General features: G+C 40.6%; 1 protein-coding gene across 5 annotated transcripts in view; it reads right to left on the reverse strand.

Annotated features, from left to right (window-relative positions):
* Positions 1-19116, reverse strand: part of DISP1 (dispatched RND transporter family member 1) — a 164663-nt gene that overhangs the window by 57823 nt on the left and 87724 nt on the right. Inside the window, exon 1 of one of the 5 annotated variants that reach the window (XM_074949214.1) lies at positions 13774-13874. The exons of 3 other annotated variants lie outside the window; for them this stretch is intronic. The gene's annotated coding sequence lies outside the window, so the exon portion shown is untranslated. Of the gene's footprint in view, positions 1-967; positions 1069-13773; positions 13875-19116 lie in introns of those variants that run through there. One more of the 5 variants, XM_074949212.1, reaches the window with a different exon arrangement.

Raw genomic sequence — 19116 nt, forward strand, 5'->3', positions numbered from 1 at the left:
TATGTAACAGGTTAAAAACCTGTATATTTTACAGAATCACTCCACTGCAGTGTGTTGCACTAACAAAGGCTCTGTACCCAAAAAAAATTCTGTTTATCTCTTGATTATATCATGCCCACTGAATTGTAATTATGATATAAACTGATAAATGTTATGCTGAAATTTTTTGTACACATCCAAATTTCAAAATAAAATTATATTTGGATATCCTTAAAAAATCCATGACTATTTTTTTTATAATAATTATTTTAATTTTTTCTCTTTAATTGAGAAAAATACTGTGTATTAAATATGCAACCGAAGTGATAAATATGCATGTCAATGCACATCAAGCAGAGCTATTTTAGCCACTATATCAGTTTACTTGCTAATAAAAATAAAATGCATTATCCGTAAGTAGTTGCAGACACTTTACCAAAGCCACTGTATGTGCAAAAACAGATGTTTTTTAAAAACCATCGCACTTCAGCAATATTTTTCTTATTAAGCTAGACATCCTAATAATTTTTTGCAATATACTTTTCAATGTACTTCATCCCTGCATTAAATTCAAAAACAGCTATTTAATCTCACATTAGTTAATTTAGACTCTGAAAAACAAGTGAGAAACTACATATAATAATGCTTTAACAAAAGATCAGAACTACCTACTATAGTAACAATGGATATTTGTATTAGCACTGTTCTGTTCCAGGCACTCAAATGTTTCTGAACAGCTGTAACCTTTTACAAGAAAGGAGTTACTTGTTACAGTCCGGGTAACATTTTAGTGAAAATAAACTGAACATATGTCAAAGTCTTAAATCTGCATTTGTAATAATTTCTGAAATATCAAATAGTTTCACCTCTAGCCTAAAATTTACTACAGAAAAAATGGTTGGATTTTAAATACATTTTTATGTAAAATACTTTCCATGCTTCCTAAACACAAATAAAACAGATGAACAGTTACAGAAAGAAATGCTACCTTGAAATTGACTAACAGTATCTCCAAGGTACGACTATCGTCTTTATGAAATCGTCTTGAAGAAAAGTGTGATTTGTGAACTGCTCAAACAGCAGCAACACAACAGAAACAAACAAGCTGCTTGGAGCTGCCCTACAATACTGCAGAGACAAGCCTGAATGACAAGCATACGCAGATTGCCTTGAATTGGGCATGTTAGGGGCTGGAACTTTCAGTGTTTGCTCTCCTATAGACAGCTGAGTTTCTCTCCTACTTAACCCTTGGGGGCAAGATCTTAATGGTTACAGCTGGTATGGTGAGGGCTTGATCTCAAAACAAGGTCAGGAAGCCAGGATATGAAGGTGACATGTAATTTCTAGCTTTTTCCTGCTTCTACAGGAGTATTCCACCAAATGCTGCTGTTAGTTACAACTTTCTTTGATCTTTTTGATTTAGGTTAGTAGATTAAAGCCTTTTGGATGGTGTTATTTGATTCTTAGACTTATTTTAAGTTTTAGAGATTCAGCTTTCTAGCACATCAGTTTTATCACTTAAGTTTATATGATCAGTTATTAAATCTGTGTATATTTCTATGTATTTTGCAGACCAAACTCTTTCTTACCTTTACATTCTAAGGGGAAGTATAAACGGGTGCAACTTGCTCCAAAACCAAGTTGTTTGTTTGTTTATTTTTGACAGGAGAATAATTTTTGGAAAACGGGATACCAAAGATAGAACTGGTTACAGTATGCTCCTTTCAAAATCACTCTGGTCCTTTCTTATCTCCTGAACCACAACTCTCAAAAAGCCCAACAAATCTGACAAACCATGAAGAACAAGTGTGTTGTTTACAGATGACACAGGAAACTAGCATACCTCACCTTTCCTAAACAAGTAAAATCTAAAAACTCCAACACCTTAAAAAGCAAAGAGTAAAATTCTTCCAGAAAAACTGTAGACGACTAATAATTGAAAAATGTCGTCTCTAAAGTGAAAGCAATTGTGGGTGGGGCAGACAGAGATTCTGGTGCGTGTAAGCCATATCAGTGTTTTACCTTGTGTTGTTTTTAAATTTGTGAAACGGTGTTTTGTTACATGACTATTAAAAAAAAAACAAAGGGATGATCAACAAGCTAAGTTATCAAACTTGGCACTACTATAGTTTTCAGAACTCCATAGGTCTTATTCATAACTATTTTAGCAAAACAGCAACCACAAGAGTTTTTGAAACCCCCACGATGTAGTCCTGGCTCCCCATTAGGCTTCAACATAGCCAGCTAACATGACTTCCCCATCATTAGACTCTCATCAGACCCGGTCTACACCTAAAACTTCGGTCAACCAAGCTACAATGCTCAGCACTGTGAAAATTTTCACACCCTGCGTCATGTTGACCTAACCCCAACTATCGAAGCAGCTAGGTTGATGTAAGAATTCTTTCATCAAACTAGCTACCCCCTCTGAAAGGTGGGTCACCGACTTCAATGGGAAAAAACCCTTTGCCATTGTAGCGTAGACATATCCTCATCGTGCCTGCTTCCATTCCATCTTTGATGCTTAGGAAAAGACTTCCCCATCCAACAGGCTGACCTGCCATCAGCTCTTAAAATTCCTTAACACATTTCTTCCACAAAGTCTTTCAACAATAAATAAATTGGCACATTCTAATGATAGGTTATCAGACCACTTTGAGATCAGAACTTCTGATCTTCTTTGTCGCCTAGCGTACAGTGTCTGAATGATGATCTGTCCAATGCAGACAAATCTCTTTTGGAGCATGAGCTGTGTCTTCTGTAATTTGGACCATGCTTTGAATGCTGACAGTGCTCAATAACTTTGTTTATTTTTACTGTTTTGTTTATTTCTTCAAACTTCTTGAAAGCACCTTTCCCAAAGGCTCTAGGCACTTTTACCAATATTTAAAATATAAGAGAAGGCATCAAACTCCAAAATACTACTTGCTAACGTAAAATAGTAAAGACAAATTGATATCTTCCCTTATCTATTATGAATGAACGAACCGTTGTCTCAGCACTACCAACTAAAGCACAATCGCACTGCCAATTTTTCATTTTAGGAACACAAACAGAAAATTATTTTATTCAGTAGTGATTCTTTTGGGGGAAACCCCCCAAACACTTAAAATATTGCCAGAGTACAAAGACTGCACATACAGATTGAAGCACTTGTTAGAAACGACAGCATACTTGATAACCATACAAAATTATCTTTTAAAAAGATTACAAAAAAACCACACATCCATTTCTGAAGTATGACATTTCAAAATGTACAACCTTAAAATGTTTAAGCCAAGGGGATCTGAGTACTACTAACTCTGACTTGGAAGGGTCTTTTTTCACTGAATCAATCTAGATTGGTTATGGGCCACTCCCAACACACAAATCTCTGCTTATGTCCTTCATAAGCCTTCTGTTTATTGTCATTAAAGATCATATACCACTTTTATAAAGTCAAGGTGTTAGCCACAATGTTCTGGCTAACAACATAATGCCAACTGCATAAAACCAGTTCTTCAGCTATTTTACAGTTTCATCTGGATACAATATTATTCTACAGTTCCTGTCTTAAACTGTTGTAAATGTTGCTGTACGCTCCCATACAGACGCTGTATTTCACCTCCATGGTGGGTCAAGTGATTCCTTTCCATACATATTTGTTAACTGTCTCCCGGAGGGAAGAGAGGCTTAATATCTGTAAAGCACTTTGATATCTTAGAGGAAAAGCACTACAAAACTCCAGAGTATGACGATCTATTAAAATGCTCCAACACTACATGCACTGTTAAAAACAGTGTTACTATATCTTGGCTCATCTACAAATGATAGCCAAATTATTTCCTAGGATGATATTAAAATGAAAGTATAATACATATTTATGCATTATGATTAATAAGCTTTCTATATACATTAGTTATAAACACTATCATAAATTTGAATTAAAAGCTTTCCAAATCAGTAACTGCCTGAGTATTACTCAGCAGCATCAGTGGTTGCCCGAAGGTACAAGGCAAGGGGCCTAGCCAAGCCCCCTCCTGACAGAAACAGGACCTCACTTTTGCAGCACAGGAGGCCCAAGATCAGCAGCAGCTCCAGCCAGTACTGCCAACCCCAAGCATTTTTTAAAACATCATGGGATTATCTTAAAAATGAGCTTTTTTTTCAAAACCTGGGGGTTCATTTATTTGCTTTCTGATACCTAAGCCTTTAGAATACACTCAAGTCATATTTTCAAGTTTTTCTTCTATGAATGAGGGCTTGAAACTTACTTTAAAAAAAGCAAAGCAGAGATTTTCACCAAATCACATGCTTCCAGCACCTGGAGCTTTAAGAAGAGTACCAACTTTTGCAAAAATTGCAATAATAACATTGCGAGAGTTGGCAACGCTAAGAATCTGAGTTATTATTTGGAATTGGTGGACTGGCTGTTGGGAGGGATAAAGTATTGTAAGAGGCCCCTCTCTGCAGGGGTGAAAGTAAGCCGGTACGGCGTACCAGTAAAAAGTGGCCACCAGTACAGTACCAGTGGCCGTGGCAGTGCTTTAAAGACCCTGCTTAAAGTGCTGCCATCACAGAGCTTTAATGTGATTGCCCCTTTTGCCCCACTCCCCCCAGCCACTGACCGGGGGGGGGCAAAAGGAGCAGCCGCACCGGGGCCGGCGACTTAAAAGGGAACGGGGCTCCGTCCACCTCTGCTGCTACAGCAGCGGTGGCCGGAACCCAAGGCTCTTTAAATCGCCGCTGGAGCCCCGGGCGGTGCGGGCCAGGCAGCATGGAAGGGCTGGTTGGGGGACACTGATGGCCCAGCCCCACCCCTCCCGCCGGAGGCCCCGCCCCTTCCAGGGGCTGGAGCTGGCTCCCATACCGGTAAGTCTTTGGCTTTACTTTCACCCCTGCCTCTCTGGCATCTTCACACCTTTGGACTACTGGAAAAATCAGACTATATGCTTTACAAGTGATCGGTTATTCTGTCCTCTTAAGTTTTCAGGGACCAATCCCCTGAACTGCGCAGAGAGAATGTCCTAGCAGACTAATGCCTAAGTGGGTCAGGCATTGTGGGATTGAGAATTGTGGGGATCTCCCTTCTCCCCAGGAAATAATAAAATGCTAGGTCTGTCATAAAAATAAAGGGAAGGGTAACCACCTTTCTGTATACAGTGTTATAAAATCCCTCCTGGCCAGAGGCAAAACCCTTTCACCGGTAAAGGGTTAAGAAGTGAAGGTAACCTCGCTGGCACCTAACCCAAAATGACCAATGAGGGGACAAGATACTTTCAAATCTGGAGGGGGGGGGAGGAACAAAGGGTTCGGTCTGTCTGTGTGATGCTTTTGCTGGGAACAGATCAAAAATGCAGCCTTACAACTCCTGTTAAGTTAGTAAGTAATCTAGCTAGAAAATGCTTTAGATTTTATTTTGGTTAATGGCTGGTAAAATAAGCTGTGCTGGAGGGAATGTATATTTCTGTTTTTGTGTCTTTTTGTAACTTAAGGTTTTGCCTAGAGGGATTCTCTATGTTTTGAATTGGATTACCCTGTAAGGTATTTTCCATCCTGATTTTACAGAGGTGATTCTTTTACCTTTTCTTTAAATTAAAATTCTTCTTTTAAGAACCTGATTGATTTTTCATTGTTCTTAAGATCCAAGGGTTTGGGTCTGTGTTCACCTGTACCAACTGGTGAGGATATTATCATCAAGCCTTCCCCCAGGAAAGGGGGTGTAGGACTTGGGGGGACATTTTGGGGGAAGATGTCTCCAAGTGGTCTCTTTCCCTGTTCTTTATTTAAAATGTTTGGTGGTGGCAGCATACTGTACAAGGACAAGGCAAAGTTTGTACCTTGAGGAAGTTTTTAACCTAAGCTGGTAAGAATAAGCTTAGGGGGTCTTTCATGCAGGTCCCTACATCTGTACCCTAGAGTTCAGAGTGGGGAAGGAACCTTGACAAGGTCCAAGGAAAGTTGTGAATAGCCTAAATGGACGGGTGGCAGGGAATATGTACAATAGGCAGAAAGCCTAATGCCTCTTTTTCTCGTATACTGGAAAATGGGGTAAAAGTGTTAATGGAAATAGGGACTCACAGTTTGACAGGGAACTTTTTAAGTGAAAAATTAAAAACTGAAAATATTGTAAATTATCAAGTTCAACACATCATTAGCCTATATCGGAGTCAGCAACCTTTCAGAAGTGGTGTGCCAAATCTTCGTTTATTCACTCTAATTTAAGGTTTCGCATGCCAGTAATACATTTTAACGTTTTTAGAAGGTCTCTTTCTATAAGTCTATAATATATAACTAAACCACTGTTGTATGTAAAGTAAATAAGGTTTTTAAAACGTTTAAGAAGCTTAATTTAAAAATTAAATTAAAATGCAGAGCCCCCCGGACCGGTGGCCAGGACCCAGGCAGCGTGAGTGCCACTGAAAATAAGCTCGCGTGCAGCCTTTGGCACGCGTGCCATAGGTTGCCTACCCCTGCCACACTACGTAATTTTGGTAACCTCATCTTTCTCTCCTATTTGTTACTCACTCTGGTCGCATCTTCTACTAGTTTGACTGAAAAAACCTATAGGACAGAGATCATGCGTACCTGTGTTTGTAAAATGCCTACCACAACGAGGTCCCAATCTGACCAGAGCCTTACTAAGAGACTCGAGTAATAAAATTACTAATACACTATAACAACCTATTAAGTAATGTTTTTTGGTCACATTAAACTGCAAAATCTCCTAGAAGTTACAAAGAATCTACAAAATGTAACTTATTAGTCTTAATTTGGCAGTGTTTCAACACATGTAAGATAAACATACTGCAGCTGAATAGCTCCATTGCTAAGTATCTCATTATGATCAGTCAAGTGCCAGTGTGCTCAGGGCTGTACAAAACACAAAGACAGTCCCAAAATAACTTCATATTTTCTTATAAAGTAAGTGAGGTTAAAAGAATTAGAATGAAAACAATTCAGTTACACAATTATTTGTTAGTCTAGTTGCTTTGTAGAGCAATGAAATCTCCAACAAAATATGAGACATACACCAACCAACTGTAAAACTGGGGATTAAAATGTATACCTGTTAAGTATGGTGGAGTGGTCTTAAACTGAGATAAAGAAAATAATGAGATATTCATGGAAACTGCAGTTCATGTACTCCAAAAATTATGCTTCCAGAAACTATTCCAAATATTTAATTAGCCCCCCCTATCATTCTGTGATGTTCTTGAAAGGCAAAGAATAAGGTTATAATCAGGTTTCAAATCCTGAGGAATGTAGGAGCAAGAGAGCTGGAAATGTGAATTTGAGTCTTAAAAAAACAAAAAACAATAAACCCCTAACTGTGGAAAACATTGCACCATAAGGAAGCTTAAAATTGTAATATTTGCTATAAAATGTTTGTTTTTATTTCTTCAGTGTGGACTCTATTTGATAGCAATTTAATACTTCTAATGTAGCATTAACTTGTAACAGAAATTTGATCTAAAAATCTTCAATACAAATTTTTCCAACAAATATTTTAAAATTATTTTCAATTACTTTCCTAAGAGAACTCATCTGTGTATAACACATACAAAAGCACAAATGTAGTAGTTACAGGAGGGAGGTGGTTGATAAACAGATGCTGTCTGAGGTCCCTTTGCTTCACTAACATCTTGAAAAACCCTCAGAAGTCTGGAAAGAAAGCTATCATGATTTTTATTGATTTATGGTAAGATTTTCAAAGCTCTTTGCATTTGCCTAACTGTGCTCCCATTGGCTTGAATGAAAACAGAGTAAGGTCAAAAGCTGGGCGCTTTTGAAAGTCCCAACCACTGGGCCACCTGAATAACTGCTATAATTTATTAATCTCTCTTAGTCACTTACCAAACAACCTATATTTCACCGTCTCCATATTACTTCCACATCTACCACCTACACCACACAAACTTCCTTCTCTCCACCTTCAACATCAAACTCAGAGCAAGTACAGTAGTTAGAAATGGATGTCTAAGCTTTCAGACCATTGAAGCAGATAGTTAGTATGAATGGTATACACTTTTAGTTGATAGCTATACTTAAATGTGCTACATTTGAAATGGTTACCACTCTTTCACTGGTAACCCAGGGGTAGGCCAGAAGGTAGTGAAGAAGTTCACGGAGATAGCAACAGGGTCTGGGAGCTGGAGCAGATCATGGTTGTTAGAGATAGGGTCCCTGGGCTGGAACCTGGAGTGCAGGGGAAGCCTGGGTTCCCCTATCGGCCACTGGGGAAGGGCACAATCTGGGCAATAGAAAGAAAGACTTCCTGAGACAGATAGTCTAGAGGGACTTTGATACCTCAGAATGGGAAAACTATAATGACCTAGTGAAACCACAAAGGGGGACCACCCTGAGTTACGAAGAGGGATCAATCGAGTCCAAAGAGAGAGGAGAGACATGGCATGAGCAACCAAAGGAAGGGGCATCAGACTGGTCGAAAGCTAATCCCCACAAGGAGGCATCACAGCAGTGAGCAGTAAACCCCATGACAGGGTCACTTCCAGGATACTGGTCACAGGCTGGGGCACTGACCAGACCATGTGACTAACACCTTTCAAACATGGCAGCAGCTCCTCCCTCCACCTTCTCTGGCTCCCTCCTCGCCTTTCTCTATGCCTAGTATGCCTATGGGAGAAGCATCACAGATACCCTTTGTCATGGCAGTGTCTTCTGAAGGAAGAAAGATACCCACAAAAAGGGGGCTGAAGGACTTTGCTGGTACTGGATGCTAAGAGGAGAGATAAGGGTCTTTGTGGGAGCTCTGCACACTTCTATAACCCTTCAGGTTTACTCTGCAACCAGAGAGGAGTTCAGGTGCTTTGGGAATGCTGTGGGAAGGAGGCAAGGTGGCTGAGGTAAAAAAATTTTAATTGGACCAACTTCTCTTGGTGAGACACACAAGCTTTTGAGCTTACACAGAACTCTTTTTCGGGGGCGGGGGGAGCTAATGGGCTTTAGAGGACACTGTAGGAATGCTGTCAGGGTGTTACAAGATGCTGAAGGACTGGGGAGAAATAAGAGTGGTGGATTAGAGGGGAGAGATTTATAGAGAGCAGAGTAAAAAAGTTAATCAAAGGTTAAAATGGCCAAGATAGACTGTTGTTCCACATGAGACACACAATACTGTGCAAGTATTTTAAATATCTTTACTTTTTTTTTTTTAATAATTCCTATCACTCTACGAGAGTTTACTCTTGGTATTTTTCTTGTGTAGAATATGCTTATTGCAACTTCAGTGCCAATATAAAATACAGAGTAAGCAATGAAGCTAATCTTATTCACAAAAAAAGGGAAGGGGGACAAAAGAAAAAGCAAAATTTGGCTGTGAGCAGTATTCCCTCTAATTTTCCCCACGCATGTACAAAATAAATTTTGTTATGTGCACCAGTATGGAAGTGATGTGTGACATCACCTCCATATTGGTGCACAAAAAACAGTCATGTGGCGGGGGTGGGGCCGAGAGGCTCAGAGTGTGGGAGGGAGCTCAGGGCTGGGGCAGAGGGTTGGGGTGCAGGGAGGTGAGGGCTCTGGCTGGGGGTGCAGGCTTTGGGGTGGGGCCAGGGATAAGGGGCTCAGAGCTGGAGCTGGGAGTGAGGGCTCCAGCTGGGGGTGCATGTTCCAGGGTGGGACCAGAAATGACGAGTTCAGGGTGTGGGAGGGGGCTCCAGCCTGGGGCCAGAAATTAGGGGTTCAGTGTACGGGAGGGGACTCCAGATCGGGGCAGAGGTTTGGGGTTGGGGGGGGTGAGAACTCCTGCTGGGGATGTGGGCTCTGGGGTGGGGCCGGCGATGAGGGATTTGGGGTGCAGACTGTCCCGAGTCTATGGCGGGGAGAGAGGACTCCCCCCCACCAGCTCTCTCCCCCTGCAGCAGCACCTGGGCAGGCGGGGAGGGGGGAAGGGCACCTCTCATCGTCATGGCAGCTCCAGGCTGGGCTGGGTTTGGGGCCGGGGGAGGGGCACCTCTCCCGCAGCAGGTCCATGCTGGGGGAGGGGCACCTCTTCCCCAGCAGGTCTGGGGCAGCTGCGCAACTTAGAGAGAATTTAGGCTGTGAATCCAATCAAGATCCATGCATATTAGTTATCTGTTAAATGGAAAAGGTGCCAGATTCAAAAAGCAAAGGCATTCCATTTCTGTTGGGTAGGGAATGATGGATTGTTCATTTTCACAGACATGTTATATGCCACAAAGTACTCTTTGCTGCTTATCCAATTCCTTTGGGTCAAGAACAAAGTAAAAACCGAGGCTCTGATAAAAATAAAACAGGAGAGGGTAATGGTACTAGGGATGTTAGGTATGACAAGAAGCAGGTCAACAATCTTTTTATGAATCCTTTCATTTCAATTGTTCATGGTACAAAATAGGTAGATTAAGCAGATCCAAGCCCTTTATTTCAAAAGGGGCATTGCAGTCACAAACCTAGTTTCAAAGGAGCCACAAAGGCAGCTGATAAGTACACTCTACTCCTCTACAATCACCTGAGATGAAATCCTAGCCCCACTTAAATTAATGGGTGGGTTTTGCCATGAACTTCAATGGAGCCAGGATTTCACTCCTGGTTTTAGGCAGAAAAGTCCAAGGTTTTGGTGGTTTCAGGCTCCATTTATGCTTTATCCATTGCATATACTATGTACTAGACTGAAACGTTTAGCACAGCATGGGGTTAAACTGTATAAATAAGCAAACAACATATTAAAACATCAAGTGGAGTGGTTTGGTGCTTTATCCAGGGTGTGGTTAGATGAGGCCACAATACGTGGGCGGGACTGAAAGAAAAGGCTGGAGTGGTGGGAATGGTAAATCCCTTAACCACCAATCCTGCAAACACGTATACATATGTAATTTTACTCAGGTGAATAGTTACACACATTTCCAGGATGTAGGCCTTAGAAGTTAAACTGTAGATAAAGTTTTGACTTGCTACAACTGCTTAATAGTTACTGTGTTTTATGTGCATTTAATTTTCCTCATCTCAGGATGAGGGCAAGGATCCCTTTAGTCCATGTCCCACTAAGGATGGTGTACTTACCCAACCATCTCTCATCATTTAAGCTACCACTTATGTGGCAGCTGTACAAAAGGACTATTCAAAGCCTGGTGGAAGACTGTATCATCCCATGGCACGGGGGTAAGAATAATTACAAGTAAAGCATATACCTTTGTACTATCTATACTTTTAGGAGCTGGAGGGCGGGGTTTTTACAATTTGTATTTAATTAAATTGTTTCCTTGTCTATTGGAGGAAACACTGAAGGAGCAGGAGCCACTTATTTTTTTCTTTTTTTTTTAATAAATAAAAATAAAAACACAACCTGAGTAACTCAAGCTGCTTTATTCTAAGGGATTGGAGCGGGAGAAGGAAAACAAAACTACAAAGGTACTGAAGAATGTACATATGTACTTCTGTGTAAATAAATGTGTGTTTTTGTCATATTTGTGGATTGGGGAAAGAGTTAAGAGGTATGGTGGGAGAGAAGGAAATGGATGGAAAGGATCCAAGATATTTAAAATGGTTGCTGCTTTATACTGGCATTCATCTAAATATCCTTTCTTTTCAGCAATGTTTATACAAATACAGGTCTAACAAGACTGCCAGATACATATGCAAATCTCTTCCAACATAGGGAATCATCATATCCATAGGAATTAAGTACTGGGCCTTTCAGCTTTAGGCTGCCAGTTTGAAATCTCCCCAGTTTAGTGAGGGCCAAAGATTACTGCCATCTGATAGATAGTCAGTAGATGTGATGTAAATTGATTGTCCCAATCCAGTTCCCACTCAATAGGCCTTTATCACAAAATTTTCCACAACAAGCATTGAGCTTGGAGAACAAATGGAGTGTAGAGATTGGCCTACACTTAAGCCCCAAGAAGCGGTCTTTCCAGCTCCAGGTGGAAATGCATTGGGGAGCGGGGAGTAAGAAAGGAAAACGTTAGGGGTCAATACTGCCCATTCTGTAACTTGGTCGATGGATAAACAGATGCTTTCAGGCTCTTAATCTAGAACATTTTGGAAGCAGGAAATCCACCAAACACTAAGTTCTAAGACTCTATTAAACAGAACTAGACACCTTTGACTATTTGTTTGTTTAAACACAGTGAAAAGGACATATTTGAAGTTGCATCATCTTAAGTGATACTGAAGGCAAAGTAGCGCAGACTGAAGGTGTCTAGTTCAGAGAATGTTGTAACAAAATAAGAGTTGAACTTCTTAGGGCAACACAGTGTTTGTTACTCATCTATGCAGTCCCCAGTACTATGCAGTCCCAATGCTGACTGGAGTAGACACTCAAATCACTATGGTTCTGCAACCAAATACAGCAGGATAGAAATAATGGTTACTTATTTATTAAATATTTTCAGCCATTCCAAGTATGACAGTCATGTTTTTCTAGTTTTTACATAAAATGGCAACAAGCCACTCTCTCCAGCAGTGATTCTCGGACTTGAGTATTTGAGAAGAACTTGGCTGTACCATACATCCCAACTGTGCCTATAGCTGCATCTTACCACATAGGTATTGTATTCTAGTAGTTAATTTGTTACACACTGCCTACTTGTAGATGAGTAGGAAAACTACAGTATCAGTTAAGTGATTCTTCAATGTAGATCTAATGGAGATAAATGTTTTACTGACAATGTCCTTGCATTAATATTGACATTAACTGGAAGTAGCCCTACACTGCTCCACAAAAACCACAGAGTCCTAGCTCCCACAGAATTATGCACAACAAACTAACACTTTCCCCCTTACCCCCATACATGGGCTTGGGAGCCAACAGTTATACTTTTAAAATAAAAAAAATCCAAGTAATTTATTAAGCAGAAAGTATCACAAGCAGCAAGTTCAGATTTAATATATTCTTGTGCAAATAATGTGGACTATGCAAAAATGCCTTCATAAGTAAGGCAAAGCATATAAGTTAAGACACAAGTTGCTAATATCTTATGTAATTTTCAAGTGATGACATGAGCGCATCTTGTTCCAAGCAAAGCCTATTTGAAGAGGAAAATTGATTGGTTTCATTAGGTACCTGCTAGTAATGGTACCTAATTTTTCAAAGCAAAGTTTAATAGTTCTGTTATTAACCGAAATGCACTGCATGATTCTGTAAACAGAGAATAAGTTACACGGAAGTGCAGCTGTAAAAACATATTTACACACACACTTACATACTTTTATGCACATTCCTTTACCACAGGTGTATGTTTTCCACTATGAGCTATAACTAATATGAATCTTACTTAAAGCTGCATGCACAGAATATCAAACTAGGCCGTTCTACAAATTACCATGGAGGGAAAGCTATAAAGGAGTGCTTTATCTGTATACACAAAAAACAAATGATGCAAATAGCGATATGTAGTAAGCCATCCTTTGTACAACATTAATATTCTAACCACTTAATAGCACTATCGTGATGCTATAGTAAAACTCTTTGCACTTTGGATTCTACAGCAAATATCACACATTTATGACCAGTGCAATTAATCATGCAGACAACATGAAAGTGTGCTTTCTCCTAGCATTTGGAAAAATTTAGGCAACAGTAGTCAAAGAAAAAAAAAAAGTAACTGCCACTATACCAAGTTAATGTAACCACAGAAATTTTTTGTCCAAATTCATGTTCCAATTTCAGATAATAAAAATGCCTACGTTGTTTGTTTGTATTAATTCAGGTATCAAGCGTACTGATTTTTAAAAAGTACAGAACATTTGTTGTCTTTAAGAATCAAAAGCACTAAACTTAAAATCAGAATTTACTATGACCACAAAAATATTAATAATACATATAATACATACCCTGTGGAGTTCAGAATTATTCTTGTTTGTTATTCTCCTTCATGGATGAAGGCAGAAAGTTGGAAGTGTTCAATTAAGAGCAAATTATGCAACATTTGTAGCTCTCAAACATTTCTTCTACCGAATGAAGAGTTCAGACTTCAACCTGGGAGGTTACTGCTTAGTCAAAAAACCTGCTATGCCAAGCACTCTAATCTCTTGTTTTTTCAAGGGATTTCCAAAAAGCAATATCCAAATCTTCAAATAATGCACAAGCTACTTCCCCCCCACACCGCTTTTGTTCAGCACCTACAGTTTATCCCCACCTTTCTTGATTAGAGAAATGAAATAAGCACCAGATTACTTTTCTTCTTCACAAAAGAGCTCCAAGTGGTTTGAGTAAACGGACACTGCTACAACTCATACAGAAGGTTTTATTTGATCTTCGCTTTGCTGACACACTAATGAAGGTCCAAGCAGACAAGGCAAGAGAAAATGTTATTTGAGCACAAATTTAATGTTTATTCACTAGACTGCTTGCCTTTGAGAGGGTTGCCCAAACATAGCTCTTGCAATGCAGAGTCAATCTTTTCTAGTTGTCTCTTAGCAAACATATGGGAGCCTGGGAATTTCTCATGCTTTCAGATAAATCAAGAACCAGACCTTTCAGACCACTAACATTTAGTACCTTTAGAAGGAGATGTCAGATTTCTCTGGGACTCTCTGACTTTACATTGTTTAGATTACACCAAAGTCACCACTTTTCAAAATCAAAACAAAATTATTTCATATATAATAAAATGGGGACTTCATCATTTCAAACACAGTTCTCTAAAACAAATCTGAGACAAACATGCTTTTACATTTACTACTGTAGGTCTCAAACCCTATAACAGAGAAACCTAAATTATTAAATATATGCATCATATATGGCTCTTAAAATGTACTGTAGCCTCTCTATTTGTCTGCATGATTTTTCAAATGCGACATCTATCCTTTTTGTATCACGCTTCTTACACTTATTCAAAAAAGTCATACCTTAAAAAACTCGGTCCAATGTTTTCAGCAAAGCGGCAGCGCTCATCAATTACCTGAAACCAAACCACTTTGGGTTATATTCTTGTTGGCTCTCCTGAACTATACATGACTAGTCACTACTTTGACAGGAGTCTCAAAACTCCTAGGAAAAAACACAGGTGCTGCAGGAAGTTGTATTGCAATACAGCCAAACACTTAAAACTCCCCCCCAAATTATTTTTGAAATCATACACACTTTTTTGCTTGGGACCAGTTCAACATACTCCACATACTATCCTGAAAGTTAGGTCTTTCCAGCATGGCCAGTTGTCCAAAAAGATTCGTTTTAAGGCTTGCCAAACCTGAAGTATATCTGAGATTTGGGCTCGGTATGTGCAATGGGACATCTGGCTAAGAAAAAGAGTTCAGAATCAGGATGAATTCTGACTATTTTGGCTATAATTTTTCTGTTAAAAACAGATCTCTCCATGTACAATTACTAGATAGACAAACAAGGCTACCTGTTTTGAGCTATACTTATTTGTATGAGCTCTCTCTATTTTTAGGTGACAGTTAAATTAATATTACATTTCCATTTACCACTGGAGAATTATTATTTTTTAAATAGATAAGATGTAACAACTCAATTCTCTTAATACTTCCCAAACAGGAATTAAACTATCTGAAAGGGATCTAAACCTCAAACAGTTTAACTACAGAAAGAGAAAAAATGGTTACTCACTTTCTCGTAACTGTTGTTCTTCGAGATGTGTTGTTCATGTCCATTCCAAGAACAACAGTTACGAGAAAGGGAGTAACCGTTTTTTCTTCTTTGAGTGATTGTTCATGTCCATTCCAAGCAGGTGATTCACAAGCTAGAGCTCAGGAGGTGGGGTCAGAGTTATCCACAGAAAAGAGCACGGCTCGCCCAAAAGCCGCATCGTCCCTGGACTGTTGTGTAATTGCATAGTGTGACGTAAATGTATGTATCGAGGACCATGTGGTTGCCTTGCAAATTTCCTGAATAGTGACTTGTGCCAGGAACGCCGCAGAGGAGGCCTGGTCCCTGGTAGAGCGAGCAGTTATCTGCGGAGTGGGCTCCTTTGCCAAAGTATAGCACTCCCTAATGCAGGACGTTATCCATGATGATATGTGTCGAGAGGATACCGGGAGGCCCTTCATTCTGTCCGCTACGGCTACAAAGAGTTGGACCGACTTCCGGAACGACTTAGTTCTCTCTATATAGAAGGCTAAGGCCCTATGCACGTCCAGCGAGTGCAGCCTGCGCTCCCTATCAGAGGAGTGTGGCTTGGGATAAAACACTGGGAGGAAGATGTCCTGGGTCATGTGAAAATGGGAGGCGACCTTCGAGAGAAAAGCCAGATGAGGCCTGAGCTGGACCTTATCCTTATGAAAAACTGTGTAAGGGGGCTCAGACGTGAGGACCTGAGCTCTGAAACCTGTCAAGCCGAGGTAATTGCCACGAGAAACGCAACCTTGAATGAGAGATATAACAGGGAGCAGGTGGCCAGAGGTTCAAATGGCAGGCCTGTAAGCCTGGAGAGGACTAAATTGAGGTTCCAGGCAGGGACAGGCTGACGTGTGTGGGAAGAACCTGTCCAAACCCTTGAGAAAATGACTGACCATAGGGTTTGCAAAGACCGAGAGATCATCTGAGCCCAGATGGAAGCTGGAGATAGCAGCCAAGTGGACCCTTATTGATGACCGGGACAACTCTTGATGCTTTAGGTGAAGAAGGTAGTCCAGTATAAACGGTATGGAGGCGAGGAGCGGCGACTAACTACGTTTTTTTTCATAGATATTTAGGTCAGAAGGGATTATTATGATCATCTAGTCTGACCTCCTGCACAACACAGGCCACAGAATTTCATCCACCCCACTCCTGCAAAAAACCTCTCACCTATGTCTGTGCTACTGAAGTCCTCAAATCGTGGTTTAAAGACTTCAAGGAGCAGAGAATCCTCCAGAAAGTGACCCGTGCCCCATGCTACAGAAGAAGGCGAAAACCTCCAGGGCCTCTTCCAATCTGCCCTGGAAGAAAATTCCTTCCCGATCCCAAATATGGCGATCAGCTAAACCCTGAGCATATGGGCAAGATTCATCAGCCAGATACTACAGAAAATTCTTTCCTGGGTAACTCAGATCCCACCCCATCTAATATCCCATCACAGGCCATTGGGCCTATATACCATGAATATTTAATTACCAAAACCATGTTATCCCATCATACCATCTCCTCCATAAACTTATCAAGTTTAATCTTAAAGCCAGATAGATCTTTTGCCCCCACTGCTTCCCTTGGAAGGCTATTCCAAAACTTCACTCCTCTGATGGTTAGAAACCTTTGTCTAATTTCTAGTCTAAATTTCCTGGTGGCCAGTTTATAACCATTTGTTCTTGTGTCCACACTGGTACTGAGCTTAAATAATTCCTCTCAGTCTCCGGTATTTATCCCTCTGATATATTTATAGAGAGCAATCATATCTCCCCTCAACCTTCTTTTCGTTAGGCTAAACAAGCCAAGCTCCTTGAGTCTCCTTTCATAAGACAGGTTTTCCATTCCTCGGATCATCCTAGTAGCCCTTCTCTGTACCTGTTCCAGTTTGAATTCATCCTTCTTAAACATGGGAGACCAGAACTGCACACAGTATTCCACGTGAGGTCTCACCAGTGCCTTCTGTAACGGTACTAAAACCTCCTTATCCCTACTGGAAATACCTCTCCTGATGCATCCCAAGACCGCATTAGCTTTTTTCACGGCCATATCACATTGGCGGCTCATAGTCATCCTATGATCAACCAATACTCCAAGGTCCTTCTCCTCCTCCATTACTTCTAATTGATGTGTCCCCAGCTTATAACTAAAATTCTTGTTATTAATCCCTAAATGCATGACCTTACACTTCTCACTATTAAATTTCATCTTATTACTATTACTCCAGTTTACAAGGTCATCCAGATCCTCCTGTAGGATATCCCTGTCCTTCTCTAAATTGGCAATACCTCCCAGCTTTGTATCATCCGCAAACTTTATTAGCACACTCCCACTTTTTGTGCCGAGGTCAGTAATAAAAAGATTAAATAAGATTGGTCCCAAAACCGATCCTTGAGGAACTCCACTGGTAACCTCCCTCCAGCCTGACAGTTCACCTTTCAGTAGGACCCATTGTAGTCTCCCCTTTAACCAATTCCTTATCCATCTTTCAATTTTCATATTGATCCCCACCTTATCCAATTTAACTAATTATTCCCCATGTGGCACGGTATCAAACGCCTTACTGAAATCTAGGTAAATTAGATCCACTGCGTTTCCTTTGTCTAAAAAACCTGTTACTTTCTCAAAGAAGGAGATCGGGTTGGTTTGGCACGATCTACCTTTTGTAAAACCATGTTGTATTTTGTCCCATTTACCACTGACTTCAATGTCCTTAACTACCTTCTCCTTCAAAATTTTTTCCTAGACCCTGCATACTACAGACGTCAAACTAACAGGCCTATAGTTACCCAGATCACTTTTTTTCCCTTTCTTAAAAATAGGAACTATGTTAGCAATTCTCCAATCATACGGTACAACCCCTGAGTTTACAGATTCATTAAAAATTCTTGCTAATGGGCTTGCAATTTCATGGGCCAATTCCTTTAATATTCTTGGATGAAGATTATCTGGGCCCCCCGATTTAGTCCCATGAAGCTGTTTGAGTTTCTCTTCTACCTCAGATATGGTAATATCTACCTCCATATCCTCATTCCCATTTGTCATGCTACCATTATCCCTAAGATCCTCTTTAGTCTTATTAAAGACTAAGGCCAAGTATTTGTTTAGATATTGAGCCGTGCCTAGATTATCCTTGACCTCCACTCCATCCTCAGTGTTTAGTGGTCCCACTTCTTCTTTCTTTGTTTTCTTGGCCAGGTAAGTAGCCCTGGTGGAGGGCTTTCTACTACCCAGGAGGACTTGTCTGACCTGGTCCAAACAAGACAGCTCTGTGGCACTTAGCCATGGAGCATCCAGGCCATAAGGTGGAGTGACTCCAGATTCAGGTGCCGGAGTCTGCCCTGGTCCTGTGTGATCAGGTCAGGGACCAGGGGTAAGGTGAGTGTGGCCACTATGGAAATTTCCAAGAGCGAGGTGAACCGGTGCTGATGTGGCCACGCCAGTGCTATTAGTATGACTCGGTCCCGGTCCCTGTGGATCTCGAGGAGCATCCTGTGGACTAGGGGGATAGGTGGGAAAGCATATAGCAGGCAGCCCTTCCATGAGAGAAGGAAGGCATCCCCGATGGACCCCAAGCTGTGGCTCCCAAGGGAACAAAACGTCTGATATTT

The sequence above is a fragment of the Natator depressus genome, chromosome 3 (assembly GCF_965152275.1).
Source record: "Natator depressus isolate rNatDep1 chromosome 3, rNatDep2.hap1, whole genome shotgun sequence".
Taxonomy (NCBI): domain Eukaryota; kingdom Metazoa; phylum Chordata; order Testudines; family Cheloniidae; genus Natator; species Natator depressus.